Raw genomic sequence first — 16,598 nt, forward strand, 5'->3', positions numbered from 1 at the left:
TGCCAAAGAAGATACAGATAATTGAAACAGGCACATACCTATTAAAGAAATTGAATCAACAATTAATAACCTTATGAAAATAGAAAGAACAAGGCCAGGTGGGTTCACTGGTGAATACTACCAAGCATTAAAGGATGAAATTTTGCCAATTCTCCACAATTTCTTTCAGAGGATAAAAGCAGAAGACATGCCTCCTAACTCCTTCTGAGGCCAACATTACCCTGCTGCAAAAACCGTGCAATCAGAAAAAAACTACAGCTCTCTCATGAACATAGATGCAGAATCTTTAGTGAAATATTAAACAATTGAAACCCACCATGTATAAAAATAATTACATACTAAGACCAAGTGGAATGTCCACCAGGCACACAAAGCTTGTTCGGCATTCAAAATCAGTTAATGTTATTTGTCACATCAACAGCTAGAAGAGAAAAATTGCATGGTCAAAGCACTAGATGCAAAAAAAAAAAAAAAAAAAAAAAGGATTTGATGAAATCTAGTACCCATTCATGATAAATATTCTCAGTAAGCTAGAAAAAGGGGGGATTTCCCTGAACTTGGTAAAGAATATCTAGTGCTCGCTTCTGCAGCGCATATACTAAAATTGGAATGATTCACATGGCCCCTGCACAAAGGTGATACGCAAATTTGTGAAGAGTTTCATATTTTTTTTGGCTAACAGACCCATGAAAAAATGCTCAGCATCACTCATTATCAGGGAAATACAACTCAAAACCCCAGTGAGATACCATCTCACACCTGTCAGAATGGCTAAAAGGATCAACTCAGGAAACAATAGATGTCAGTGACAATGCAGAGAAAGGGGAACACTTTTGCACTGTTGGTGGGAATGCAAATTGATGCAGTCACTCTGAAAAACAGTATGGAGGGTCTTCAAAACATCCAAAAGAGAGCTACCCTATGACCCAGCACTTGCACTACTAGATATTTATCCAAAGGATGTAAAAATGCTGATTCAAAAGGGTACATGCACCTCAATGTTTATAGCAATGCTATCAATAACAGCCAAATTATGGAAAGAGCCCAAATGCCCATAGACTGATGAATGTATAAAGAAGTGGTACGTGTGTGTGTGTATATATATATATATATATATATATATATATATGTATCAGCCATCAAGCAAAATGAAATTGTGCCATTTGCAATAATGTGGATGGAACTAGAGTATATTATGCTAAGTGAAATAAGTCAGTCAGAGAAAGACATATGCCATATGATTTCTCTCATATACAGAGTTTAAGAAACAAAATAGATGAACATAGGGGAAGGGAAGGAAAACTAAAATAAGATAAAAACAGAGGGGGGCACACCATAAGAGACTCTTAACTATAGAGAACAAACTGAGGGCTACTGGAGGTAGGTGGGGGGATGGGCTACATAGGGGATGGGCATTAAGGAGGGCACTTGTTGTGATGAGCACTGGGTGTTATAGGTAAGTGATAAATCACTAAATTCTACTCCTGAAACCAGTACTACACTCTAATTTAAGTAAAATATTGTGGGGGGGAAAAACCCCAAAAACAAAGAATATCTAAAGATACTTACAGCTACCATAATACTTAATGATGAAAACCTTAAAGTTTTCCCACAAGATGAGGTAGAAGACAAAGATGTGCCCTCTCATCACTCCTTGTAAATATCATACTAGATATTCTAGTCAATGCAATAAAACAAGAAAAAGAAATAAAAGGTGTCTTGAATAGGAAGGAAAAATATAAACTGGCTTAGTGTGAAGATGATATGTGATCATCTATGTAGAAAATCTGAGAAACACACAAAACTCCTGAAACTAGTAAGCAATTATTAGCAAGTTTACAGAAGAAAAATTCATATACTAAAGTCAATCACATTTCTAGATACCAGCAAGAAATGAGTAGAATTTAAAATAAAAGCATAATAGCATTTAAATTAGATTTGAAAATATGAAATACTGAGGTGTAAATCTAACAAAACGGGTACAAGACCTTTATGAACAAAAGTACAAAAATCAATGATAAATGAAGCCAAAGAAAACCTAACTAAATGGAGAGATATTCCACGTTTATAGATGGGAAAACTCAATAGTTTCAAGATGTCACTTCCTCCCTAATTGGTCTATACATTCAATGCAATCCCAATCAAATCCTGGAAGGTTATTTTGTGGATATTGACAAACTGATTCTAACGTTTACATGAAGAGGCTAAAGACCCAAATTAGACAACACAATACTGAAGGAGAAGAACGAAATTGAAAGATTGACATTACCCACCTGCGAGGCTTGTAAAGCTATAGAAATCAAAACAGTGAGGTACTGGTGAAAGATTAGGCAAATGGTTCAATGCAAAAGAATAGCAGCTCAGAAATAGACCATCGTTAATATAGTCAAATAATCACTGACAAAGGAGAAAGGGCAATGACATTGAACAAACACTGGAACAAATGGACATCTATACACAAAAATTAATCTACACACGGACCTTATACCTTTCACAAAAGGTAACTCAAAGTGGATCACAGACCTAAATGTAAAACATAAAACTATGCAACTTCTAGAAAATAACATAGGAGTAAACCTAGATGACCTTGAGTAATGCAATGACTTTTTAGATACAGCACTGAAGATACAAACCATGAAAGAAATAATGGGTAAGCGGAACGTCATTAAAATTAAAAGCAGTTCTGAGAAAGACAAAGTCAAGAGGGCTGTGAACCTAAAACTGCTCTATTTTTTTTTAATCAAAGGCTCAGGAAGCAGAATGAAAATTCTTAATAAAAAATGAAAAAAATATGAATGCACAATAAATAAAAGAAGAAAAGAAACCCTTGTTCTACCACTTTTTAGTTGAGACACTCAGTAATTAGATAACATTCTAAATTTTTGCATACTCGTCTGGTAAATAAAACAGTGTAAAATTAAAATGAAATTAGTATGTATTTGTTAGAGTGCATTTTTGAACCATTAAAGTCACTATTTTCATTTAAAATCAATAATGGATAAAGAAATTGTGGTTTATATACACAATGGAATACTATGTGGCAATGAGAAAGAACGAAATATGGCCCTTTGTAGCAACGTGGATGGAACTGGAGAGTGTGATGCTAAGTGAAATAAGCCATACAGAGAAAGACAGATACCATATGGTTTCACTCTTATGTGGATCCTGAGAAACGTAACAGAAACCCATGGGGGAGGGGAAGAAAAAAAAAAAAAAAAAGAGGTTAGAGTGGGAGAGAGCCAAAGCATAAGAGACTGTTAAAAACTGAGAACAAACTGAGGGTTGATGGGGGGTGGGAGGGAGGGGAGGGTGGGTGATGGGTATTGAGGAGGGCACCTTTTGGGATGAGCACTGGGTGTTGTATGGAAACCAATTTGACAATAAAATTCATATATTGAAAAAAAAATCAATATACATACAATATGTTGTATATATATATATATATATATATATATTTAAAAAGTCTTTAAACGTTCTTTGTAAATAATTTGTTGTAATATAAGAAAAACACATATATGTGTAATTTTTAAAGTTTATTTTTAAGTTTGGGCGCCTGGGTGCCTCAGTCGGTTAAGCGTCTGACATCAGCTCGGGTCATGATCTCACCCTTTGTGAGTTTGAGCCCTGCGTTGCGCTCTATGCTGACAGCTCGGAGCCTGGAGCCTGCTTCAGATTCCATGTCTCCCTCTCTCTCTGTCTCTCCCCTGCTCCCGCTCTGTGTCTCTATCTCAAGAAAATAAATAAACATTAAAAAAAAGTTTAAAGTTTTTTTTTTTAAGTTTATTTATTTATTTATTTATTTAGAGAGACAGTGTGTGTCAGAGTATGCATGTGTGGAAAAGGGACAGAGAGAGGGACAGAGAGAATCCCAAGCAGGCTCTACAATGACAGCATGGAGCCCCATGCAGGCTCAATCCCACAAACCATGAGATCATGACCTGAGCTAAAATCCAAAGCCAGACACTTAATTGGCTGAACTGCCCACGTGTCCCTTATATGTGTAATTTTTCATCCTTCAAAAATTTCACTGGATACGTGGAATGTATCTGCATTGTAGGTAGCATATAATCCGAGGTACATGAACACCAACACACAAAAATGAAGTCAGGAAATCTAGCATGCATTTCGCCTTACAAATTACTTTCTCCCTGATATTTTTATTTTTATTTTTCTTCCTCTCTTCCTTTCCACATATATTCTGTCCTGTGCAATATTTTATGGAGCTGAATCCAGAACTGAAGAGCTACAATTTATTAGTAATTATTGATTGTTTTAATGGTAGACAAAAGCCTACGTCTGCCACAAGTTCCAGTTCTGACTACTCACTTTGGCAATTTGGGCATTGTTTACCAGTTGTATTTACAAGTAAAGGATATAATACAATTATTCAACGTTCAAGGGCTCTGCCAGCTTATCAGTCAATTAAGCACTAGTAAGTTCCATACTCACCACACACTCACGTGGACGCTGTGAGGAAAGATAAAGTCTCTGTTGATGATAGTCTCTATTTTCAGGTGCTTTTAATATTTCTTGCGTAAAAGGGTCCTTTCTGACCTACAGTTTTCCCGTATTTAATACCTGTAAATGCTTTTAATTCCCACTCCAAATACCTAGAATTGTTTCTATGATCTGGTGAAATTCTGACTCTCCAGATTGGTCCCTAGAAGTCAAGTCTGTACTTGAGGACTTGACCTCTGGGGTAGCAGGCACATGACGCAAGTGGAGCCCATCAGAAGCCCTTTCTCTGGGATTTAGAATTGAGAATAGGAGACCCCAGTCTCAGCGGGAGTTAGTCTCTTAAACAGAAGACATGTTAAGACACACTATGAGCCACATGGCTCCCTACGGACTAAGCAGCAGAAAAGCTAATGTACCTTGACTGCAAGGAAAGAAGGAAACATGTGTCTAGGAAGGAAAGAAAGAGGGGTTATGGGGGAGAGACAGGGAGGGACAGAGGGAATTTCCCAATTTCAGAAGGCTCCAATTTTCTTTTGCAGTACCTACCCTGCCTTCCCTTGAGTTCTAAAATACATACCTATGACCTTGGAACAAATCCTCCTTTGTGGTTGAATCTAGCTCAAGTACATTTTTACTATTTGCAACAAAAATATTCTAACTTATGTGAATAGCTATCTTTGAGTTTATCATTTTTATCAAGTAAGTGAATGTGTCCAAAATATGGAAGACACTTAAGTAAATGATTAAAAACATGTGTCTACTCATATATCAGCTCTCATCAATATCCAGATATGTCTGGGATTAAGGGGCACATTCCAGTCCATAACCCTTGGGGAGCATGGCACATTCTCCAAACTGATTCTGGGTTAGAGATATCAGGGTCAGGAGGCTTCTTGGGGCTATAGATATGCTGGGTGATTTTTATAAAACTCAAGATTATTGGTCTGTTTATAAGCATTTCTTGAACTTTCTTGCCCCTTCAGGGTATGTCTAATATAATAAATCAAAAACAATCCCTTGTTCCATGAACAGAGTTGGGGGAATGTCTTTTTATTAAATTCCAATCCTGGGTGAGCTAAGAAAAAACTTCAGATCAAAATTAAAAGCTGAATAAGTTTCATAAGCTTTGTTATTAGCTATTTTATCAATTGGAAATCTAAAAAATGCTGCATTCCTGACATACCCCATGCACATCTGGTCTCTAATAATCAGAGAGATCGACAGTAGTGTTAAGATATTTTGAAGGATGCCTGACAAAAAGGCAAAGTTAAATTGACGTCTGGTTGCTCAACCTAAGTAGCTAAATCTAGAGAGGAAAATAAATTCCTCTAGGAAATGCCACGTATTTGAAGGCAGAGCACTTCAAAAGTCCTGAGGAAAGGATAGGGGTTTTTAATATAGAGGTTGATTGAAAATGTAAGAACTCATAAGTGTTTCTCAGAGGGGTAAGAATGAATAAATTTACACAGAAATCATTTGTAATCAGGGTAGAGGCCTCGTGAATGGAGTGCTGGCTCACCCAGAAGCCTTGGAGATTCTAGCCATTAGTTTGAAACTAGGGATCACCTGTCCGGCCTTTATGGTGACTTCATCTCAAACATGTCAGTATCAAGAGAGGAAAGAACAAAGTGGCTTCACCAAAGTGATGATAGAGGAAGGAGATTGGATTCTGAACCTTCATTATGGCTTCCATTCACCCTTTCTGGAAGAATCAGGAGCAGGAAGCAAAGAATCGGTATTCTATGAACTTGTAAACCTCTTTGTTAATTTTGTTATTACCTTTATTTTTCTCATGTGAAGAATATTTGTGGCTTCTTCAGAGAAAAAGGTCTCCATGGTTGTGTTCAAGCATGGGTGCTGTGGCTCGGGAGGTTGAATTCTTCAATGAGGGAATTCAGCTAAAATTCAAAGGACGACATATCTAGATGGGAGGAGAGAAGAACAAGGTGAATCCCTACAACTGAAAGATAAGAGTTTGGAGACTGTACTAATCAAAGAGCAACCATAATTAAGAGAAACCCATGTGTACTGAAGGAAAGTGGATATTAAGACCAGAAAACTGTAATATGTGCCCTTCTATTCCTTTAAATCAACACCTAGCATAGTCTCTGAAACTTACTGGCATCTGGCCAATTTGGTTGAACAAATGCAGGAAGATATGTACTAATTATCAAGGTAATACCAATCTGAAGTGACAAATTATGCTTGGAAATTCAGGAAAGATTTTATAAAATCATAACGAGTAATTTACCAGAGGAATTGTTATGAGTAACGTATACTCCAGAAAGAGTAGAGAACATAATAAAACCATGCATATTCTTTATCTCTTCCCATTTTAAAATGGCATCATGGCACGTTAACAGTTAACTCTCTCACTTTGTCTCAAACTTAACCATTTGCTATTACTATGGTCCAGACATAATGGTCCTCAACAAAATGTGTTTCTTTTCTTAATTTTTTTTTTTTTACCATTTATTTATTTTTAAGAGGGCGAGGGGCAGAGAGAGGGAGACACAGAATTTGAAGCAGGCTCCAGGCTCTGAGCTGTCAGCACAGAGCCCAATGCGGGGCTCGAACTCAGGAGCCATGAGATCATGACCCGAGCCGAAGACGGACGCTTAATCGAATGAGCCACCCAGGAGCCCCCTAAATTTGTTAAATTTAACAAATGGACCAATTCCTTTCTTGCTTCAAGATCTCAAGCCATTATATCCCCCATTTCCTTCCTTTTCCCCTCTCACCCTTACCTGATCAGATTAATCTCTGATTGACTGCCATTGTGTTTCCCTGCCTTCTTAAAGCAGGCTAGGTTTTTACTGTTGTTGTTTGACTGTTGTACATCACCCTCTATTTTCTTTCTCGCTCTATCTCTTAACATTATTGCAAAAACACCCCCACCTACACACACACATTTGATGGCTGCATATTTTACAAAAACAGGGATTACATTAGCTTTGTTCACCTTTGTATCTCCTGTGCATCTAGCATGACACATGGGACACGGGAGGACGCAATATACACGTGTTATATGAGTTAATGAATGAAAAATGTTATTAACTGAACACAAATTGAAAGTTTTAAAATTTTTGGAGAAATGGCAGACAAATGAGTATCAACTCAGCTCCTGTACAACCCCCAAAAGCATCACATTCCTCATCAATAGTCCTTTCCTTAACTCTTTTCCTGCCTTTTTACTGTAACTTCAGATCTTCCTGTCATTCAGTGTACTCCAAATTAACGTACCCTTGCAATAGCTTCCTGGTCATACCTTTCTCTATATAATGTGCTATCGGTCCTTAAGTTGTTTAATATAAGAAAGTTATTACAGGGTACATGTGATAATCCTTTATGTGAACTAGAAATCACATACACAAAGAAGGAAATACAAAGGAAATATTCTCTACTCACCTTGCAGACTACTTCAAATTTATTTCGATTTAAGGGACTCCATGAAACATAAAAGCTGTGTTTTTCAGCTCTATGTGGATAGACTGCAGTGTATGAAATATTTGGCTTAGTTCAGTGTCTGAATCCAAAAATATCTCCTTATGTTATGGCTGCTGCCATCTCTTACAAAATTAGCCGAGCCATGGAGATAAGAATGTTCTCATGTTTCACACAAGACGTGCACGCCATATATACATACACATGGGGGAATCAGGGGAGAGAGGAGCAGACAAAAACAGAGGCTTTCCTAACATGGAGCACAAAAGTAATTCTACTCGTAAATATTCCACTGTTGATCTTCAGAGCAGTGGGACCCAGTCACAGGATCCTATAGAAATTTACCCAGTGTGGGCCACCTGGGTGGCTCAGTCAAGCGATCAACTCTAGGTTTCGCCTCAGGTCATGATCTCCTGGTTTGTGAGTTGATGTCCTGCATCGGGTTCTGCAATGACAGTGTGGAGCCTGTTTAGGATTCTCTCTCTCTCCCTCTCTCTCTGCCCCTCCTCACCTCTCTTCCCCCCCCCCCCCAAAATAAATAAATAAACCTCAAACACTTGTTTTCAAAAAGAAATCTACCCAGTGCTAATTAAATTGATTTATCCTTAGGAAAAGTATTTTTAAAAAAGTGCCTCTATCAAATATCCAAGTTGAGACTATGTATTAACATTTTTGGCTTTTTTAATCATTAAAATATCAAACATTTCACTTTGCATACTATCTTTATTTCTGTGAGAAAATAGGGTTTGGGAAATTCAGTTTTTGAAGGCATCAAGAGAGGAGATATATATATATATATATATATATATATATATATACACCATGTAGTTAGAGACCCCCTTCAATTTAATCTAATTGCCTCAGCTATTAAGAAGGGCTTGTGTACTCTTAGGAGTAATCCTATAGAACATTAAAAAGCCCCTAAAATCAGATATGTTTAGTTTATTTACAACTCAAGGGCTGCTAGAAAAATGCCAACAACCTGTGGTTTTACCTGGAAAAGTAACTCAGGGAAGAGACCAGAGGACATCTGGGAAACTGTCTTCTCTGTTTCCCAGATATTAATAAATACTCATTCTGCAACTAAGAGAGAAATTAAGACAACAGACTTTAGTTCAGGAATTTGAATTAAATAGCTCTATTTGCATGCATAATATATTGGACTATTTAAGGTGGCAAAAGATTAGAGAACAGGAAGATATGTAAATACAATGAGCTTACAATTTCATCCTAGTAAAATAATTCTTAAATCCCTAATTCATGCCAATCTATGAAATCCTGGATAAATTTTCACTTGTTGCAAAATGTTCCACAAAGGTTGCTTATAGAATTGTATTCTGAGAACAGGTTACATATCAATTTTTAAGAGAAACAAGACATCTATTTCTATAATGTCAACGAGACAAATATTCTAGGCTGGATATCCTCCTGGGACAGGAAAAGAAAAAAAAAAAAAACACCTACCTATAGGAAATTAAATCTTATAAGGCAGACACGTGTATCCAATCACCAAAATGTAATGCAATTTCAGTATTTTAACAAAAAATATGTATACTGTAATATAGGAACTCAGATAAAAGAGCAATTAATTCTTCACCACCAAGGCTAGTTTCAGAGAGATGCCTCTTGAATTGGGCCGTGAGAAAAAGGAAAGATACTTTTAAAAAGTAGTTTGTAAAATACATAATGTTTATTCCCAGAAGATGTCCAGAGTTTATTTAGGCCCTTCAAATCATATTCTTGTCAATTCCTTGTATACAAGGGAATTCATTCATTCATTCATTCATTCATTCGTTTACTTATTTATTTATTGGATATAAGTGACATATAACAGAGATTAGAGGTTGAGCCAATTGAAATACATACAACAGAAAGAAGACAAAGAGAAATAAATGGTTGTAGAGCCACGGTGATAAAATGATAGTGACTACAATTTAATCGGTACTCATCTGATGCCAGATGCCTCTACATTCTCTACAACCTGCAATGCATCCGCAAAGTAGATACAATCTGCATTTTGTGGAGGAGAAAAGTGACTTTTCAGTGGGTTGAATAACTTGTCTCAGGTCCCCCTGCCGGTGAGTAGAAGAGCTGAAGAGCTGGACTTCACACCGGTGTTTGTCACCTCCTGTCGTTACCCTCAGGTAGAAGACGGCGTCTGCTGTGTGTACTGCCATGTTGTCAGGGCTTTAACGTCCATGGAAAGAAACCAAGGGTTATGAGCAGTATCACAGAAAATTTTAGTAGGTTGAGTCCAATGAGAAATATGTGACAGCTCCACAATTAGGATATGTTCAAGACATTCTGAAAACTGCAGTGTCTAGAAGGTCCAATTTCTGATGGTTAAAGATATTTCTCCTAGCCCCATGTCCTAATTTTATAGTTAAATGCATACATAGTGACAGAGAAGAGAGGATCAGATGTATTCCAGTGGCATGACATGATACTGTTCCTCATTTCATCTCATATAAAACACACACACACACACACACACATTCACACACAGAGTTAGACTTTCATATTAAATTTAAGAAGCGAGATAGCAAAGTAGGCTCTAATTCAAGGCTTCGGTATTAACTCTTCCTTTGTCGTGTTAGAAAACTGCACTACACTTAACAAGTTGTGGCTTGACTTCATTACTTCATACACTTCATTAGCTTAGAGAAATTTAAGAGGAAATAATCTGTGCATGTATTATAGTTCGACGGAAAAGATCTCAATCTCTTGAGCTGAAAATCTATTCATAAGATTTTACTGCCCTTATATTTAATGAGGAAGAAATCAAATTACTTTTATTTCTGAGAGGAAAAATCTCAGATGATGTATTTGGATATCTAATTAAAATGCTTATGTACCTTGCCTAATTAAAACTAGATACTTATTCAAAATAACAGGACATCTAATGTGTCTATTTATAAATTACTCAAATGAAATGCCTGGAAACGAGGAGAAGCAGAGTAACTGAACTCTGTTCATGTATTAACCTTCTAGCCTCTCCACCCACTGCCTTTTCACAGGAAAACACTGTGTGAAACAAGCCCTGTTCTGAGCAAGCCTTTAAAAGGATCTGCAATGGTGGTATAGCATAAAGCAAAAATATCTAAAACTAAGAATTTGATTTTCCCCCCAATGTTGTGACCACAACACAGAAATACATCGGTCATGCTGGGATTAGAAGATGGCTTTTTTTTTCTTTCCTTTCTTTCTTTCTTTCTTTCTTTCTTTCTTTCTTTTTTTTTTTTTTGTAAGGACTTGAAGGATCTCATGAATGCAAAATGGACCCAAAGAGCCTGTTTATTCTCTATTTGCTTAAATGTCTTTAATCATAGAAAGAGCCTCTATCTTAGGAGACAGAAACTATTTGTAAAAACCCTGAACAAATCTTGGATGAGCATCTGGGGCATGCTATAACATTTCTGAATAGTTAAATGAATGGGTTAGGATAATGGAATTTTGCCTGGAATATATAAGAACTCAAACTTGGTTTTATGACTGTTAACAAGAACTTTCCCAGAGCTTAGATCAAAATCCATTAAGTTGCAATCTGCTGTATTCATTGTCTTTACAAACTCTCAGAGATGATTCATGTTTATCTCCTCTTTTTTTTTAAATATTAAAAGTTACACTTTTAGAGCCAATCAAAAAAGAGAGAAGGTATTGTACTTAACTGCAATAATTTTGTATGTCTCCCACAGATATTATAGATGTCTATAGATGTTTGTGAGAAAATTGTATTCTCTACAAAATAATAGGACAAAGTTTAAAATAGAGAAGTTATTTTGTGAATTTGCTCTTCTAAAACAAGCTAAAATTTCTGAACATATTCACAGGGAAAATTTGAAGACCATTCCTTAGGATGAAGATTTCATTAGAGAATAGACTATTAAGAATATTTCCAATAATGTTTTCTGTAAGTTACTTAAAAGGCTGTCTTCCTCCATTTCTCCTTTACTCCCTCCCATTCTCCCTCCTTCCCTCTCTGTCTACCTTTCTTCCTTTATTTGTTACATATGATTGGGCATCAACTATGTTCCATGAACTGGGTTAGTTTCCAGTGACATTTTCCTAAATAGTATAGACAAGTTATCTATCCTCTGGGAACTTGAACTCAAGGTGAGAAGTCTGTCCATTTTGTTGGTCTGAATGGCCAACTGAATCCATCTTGGAGACTACAGAAATAAAAATTACACCTCCCTCTTCAAATTAGTGAACATTTTGGTTAGTAAGTGAACATCACCCATGACCAAATTCCATTTATAAATCATGACATCATTTCTATTTCACCTCAAAGATCGTTTATCCACAAGTAGGCCAATACCAGATTCCCTCCCGGGTTTTCTTTAGGAGTCAGAAAAAAGAAGAAGAAGAAGAAGAAGAAGAAGAAGAAGAAGAAGAAGAAGAAGAAGAAGAAGAAGAAAGAAGAAGAAGAAGAAGAAGAAGAAGAAGAAGAAGAGCCTTTGAAAGAACATAACAACAATTTAATTAGCTTAAATTTGCTTCAGATTTTCTTATGTTTAAGTGGGATCCTTATAATTCCAAAGTTGACCATCTGACATACATATCTAACATCTGAACATTCATATTGATTGACTTGGGCTTATTTTCTTGCAAACCCTATATCTTGAATCCTTTTTAATCTCAGCTCTGAAGTTTGAGCTATGTCAATTATAAACAAACAGACATAGAAATTATAGTTCACAGAAATTCAATGGTCTTAAGTAGGCCAAGAACTGTGCTTACAGAATCTCCAGAATTATTTAAGTCTCCTTGCAAAGATTCCATGAAGCTGTGCACTCTATTCACCTGGGACACCTTCTGAAGTTACTTTCTCTCTAGCCCTCGAAGTGTTACTAGATTATTCAAGATACTGAGATGTCTCAGATTTATAGAAGACATTTTCTGAAGGAGACATTCATCCAGAACATTAGAAAGCCTCTACTCCACTTTCTGAGAGGGTATGTACAAATAGCCAACTATTCTATATCTGAAGGACTAGAATAAATGTGACTTCATTTGTCAATGAGGTGATTGAGCATAGTGGTGATGGGCATAGACTCTAAATCCCATGGCCTTATTTTGAATTTGTAATTCACTGTTGGGTGACCTTGGGTAACTTGCTGAAACTTTCTTTGTCTTGGTTTCTCTACCTGAAAAGATGATGATCATTACTTTTCTCATAGAGTTGTTGTCAAGGTGAAATAACTTAAAGTTAGTAAAGCTCTTGAAACAGAGTCAGACATACAGTAAGTTGTGTGTATGTGCATGTGTGTGTATACCTGTATGTGTATGTATGTATACACTCAATTACTTTATGCTAATTTTAAAATTAGCAATCATTGAATCGAACGGAAAGATCCATGAATAATCAAATGATCACATGTCTAAACCTCGGCTTTCTTTTATTACAGACAGATATACCTTCTGAATAAATGGAAACTTTAAGAAAAACAGCCTAAATATAATGATGAAAGCAATGTGCCAGTGGCACAAAAATAGATACAAAGATCAATGGAACAGAATAGAGAGCCCAGAAATAAACCAATGTTTACATAGTCGATTAATCGACAAAAAAGGAGGTAAGAATATAAATGGGGAAGAGAGAGTTTCTTCTGGTGCTGGAAGCCGAGCTATCCCAGGCTGATGGCAAGGCCCAGGCTGTGGATGGATTGGTGACTATAAGGCGGCCTACCGACAGGGAAGCTTCTTGTACTCCTGCTTTTAGGTAATTTGGCGTTAATAAAACTACCTGGGGTATTGGCTGTTGGGGAATGGCCCTCGACAGGCCCCCTGGGAAAAGAACCATTAGGGAAGAAAATAAGTTTCCGCAAGAAATTGTGCAGCCCTACATTTAGCCCTTGGCATCCCCTATGGAGACTCCTTTACTTGCAGGAAGGATAGTCTCATACGTTTGCCAGCAAAGGAGGCCAACTAAGGAGAGGCATGGATTTGAGAGCCCCGCTCCGGCAACTAAGGAGTGTATCTCTGGGCACAGGTGACTTCAACCCCTAGGCCCACTTGGCCCCCCGGAGGCATTCCAGATAATGACTGAACCTAGTCGGTTTCAGTACAGAATGGTTCATTAATTCCTAGGTGCATTGTCTCTCTGAGAATGTGTGAGGCATGTGTTTCTAAGGTCCTTTCGGCCCCTTCCTGGCACCTTGGAATGAGGCAAACACATTGTTCTTCTGGCCTCATGTGGTTAGGAGGTCATGTCCCTGTAACTGTTCCACTTGAGGTGTTGAGAAATGGAGGGCCTTTCATGAGAACAGCAAAGCAAATGCTTTATAGACTATAGATAATTATAGATAAAGGCAGGTGCATAATGGAATAATGTAAGAAATTAATCAATAATCAAAGGGTATGCAGGAACATTACGAGAAAATCGCCATGTTACTTCTTAAAGGTTGATTACACATAGGAACATTTTCAAAATTAGGTAATGTTATGGGGTGCCTGGGTGGCTCAGTCGGTTGAGCGCCCGACTTCGGCTCAGGTCATGATCTCACAGTTCGTGAGTTCGAGCTCCGCGCCGGGCTCTATGCTGACAGCTAAAACCTGGAGCCTGCTTCGGATTCTGCATCTCCCTCTCTCTCTGCCCCTTCCCCGCTCATGCTCTGCCTCTCTCTGTCTCTCAAAAATGAATAAACATTAAAAAAATTATAAAAAAAATTAAGTAATGTTAGAAAAACTTAGATGACATATGCTACTAGGAAATCATTAGCATATGTAATGCTACGTTTGCTACAATAAAGCGGCCAGATCAACGCACTCCTGTTGTCTGTGTCCATTTTTTGTTTGTTTCAGTTTTTTTTAGTTTTTTATTTTAGATTTTTTTTATCATAGTTTTGTATGTTAGTTGTTTTATTTTAATTTTGTTTCATTTTCACTTTTTCGCCGACACCAATCATCCTTCGGGAACCCCTGGACCTGCTGGAGCTGGACTCCAGCATTCTGGTACAGAATTCTGGTACAGAATTTCCGGCATTCTGTCAAGAAAACTGGACAGCTATATGCAAAAGAATAAAACTGGGACACTTCCTTATACCGTATACAAAGAATAAATTCAAAATGGACTAAAGACCTAAATGTGAGAAATGAGGGGCACTAGGGTGGCTCAGTCATTTAAGTGTCTGACTTGAGCTCAGATCATGATCTTGTGGTCCTTGAGTTCGAGCCCCACATCCAGCTTTGTGCTGACAGTTCAGAGCCTGGAGCCTGCTTCAAATTCTGTGTCTACCTCTCTCTCTACCCCTTCCCTGCTCATGCTCTGTCTCTCTCTCAAAAATAAATAAACATTTTAAAAAATTTTAAATGTGAGAACCGAATCATAAAACTCCTAGAAGAAACCATAGGCGGTAGTCTTCTGCACATTGGCCTTTGCAACATTTTCTAGATATGTCTTCCGAGGCAAGGAAAAGAAAAGAAAAATATACATTATCAGGACTACATCAAAGTACAAAGCTTTTGCACAGTGAACAAAGCCATCAACAAAATGAAAAGACAACCTATTGAATGGGAGGAAATATTTGTAAATCCGATAAGGGATTCATATACAAAATATGTAAAGAACTGACACAACTTAACACCAAACCAAACCAAGAAAATAGTCTGATTAAAAATGGGCAGATGAAAAGAAAATGGACAGAGGACCTGAATAAACAGATTTCCCAAAGAAGACATACAAATGGCCAACAGATATATGAGAAGATGCCCACTATCCCCAACTAATTATCAAGGAAATTCAAATCAAAACCACAATGACATGTCACCTTACACCTGTCAGAATGACTAGACTGAAAAAGACAAGAAATATAACAAGTATCAATGAGGATATGGAGAAAAAGGAACCCTCATGAACGGTTGGTGGGTATGTAAATTGGTGCACCCACCTTGAAAAACTGTATGGAGTTTCCTCAAAATATTAAAAGTAGAAATACCATATGATGCAATAATTTTGACTACCGAATATTTACCAAAGAAAACAAAACACTATTTCAAAAAGATATATGTTTCCTTATATTTACCACAGCATTCTTTACAATACCTCAGATAGGAAAGCAACACGTGTCCATTAATAAACGAATAGAAAACCATGTGGTATCTATGCAGTGGAATATTACTCAGGCATAAAAAAGAACAAAATGTTGTCATTTGCAACAACACGGATAAGCCTAGAGGGTATTAGCACATGCTAAGTGAAAAAAGTCAGACAGAGGGTGACAAACACCATGGGATTTCACTTATAGGTGGAATCTAAAAACTAAAACAAATGAACAAACAAAAAATCAGAAACAGACCCATCAATACAGACAACGGACTGATGTTTACCAGAGCAGAGGAGGGTGAGGAGATGAAAAAAAATGGGTGAAGGGAAGTGGGAGATACAGGCTTCCAGTTATCCAATGAATAAGACACAGGAATAAAAGCTACAGCATAGGAAATATCATTGGTATTGGGATAGTGTTTGTATGGTGAAATTTGGTAGCTACACTTGGGTGAACATAGTGCAATGTATAGCGTTGTCTGATCACTATGTTGTGCACCTGAAACCAATGTAAAATTGTGTGTCATCTATACTTCAATAATAAAAAATAATAATAAAATAAGTTGAAGACGTTTAGCACTAAGTGCAAATAGCCAAGAACAACAGATAAGCCGTATGAGAACTCCAGTGGAAAAGTAATGAAAAACTCTCC

General features: G+C 37.0%; 1 pseudogene; it reads left to right on the forward strand.

Moving 5' to 3' along the window:
* Positions 1-574: 574 nt before the first annotated feature.
* LOC122238233 lies at positions 575-670 on the forward strand (annotated as a pseudogene).
* Positions 671-16,598: the final 15,928 nt, after the last annotated feature.

Source organism: Panthera tigris, chromosome B1, assembly GCF_018350195.1.
Source record: "Panthera tigris isolate Pti1 chromosome B1, P.tigris_Pti1_mat1.1, whole genome shotgun sequence".
Lineage (NCBI taxonomy): Eukaryota > Metazoa > Chordata > Mammalia > Carnivora > Felidae > Panthera > Panthera tigris.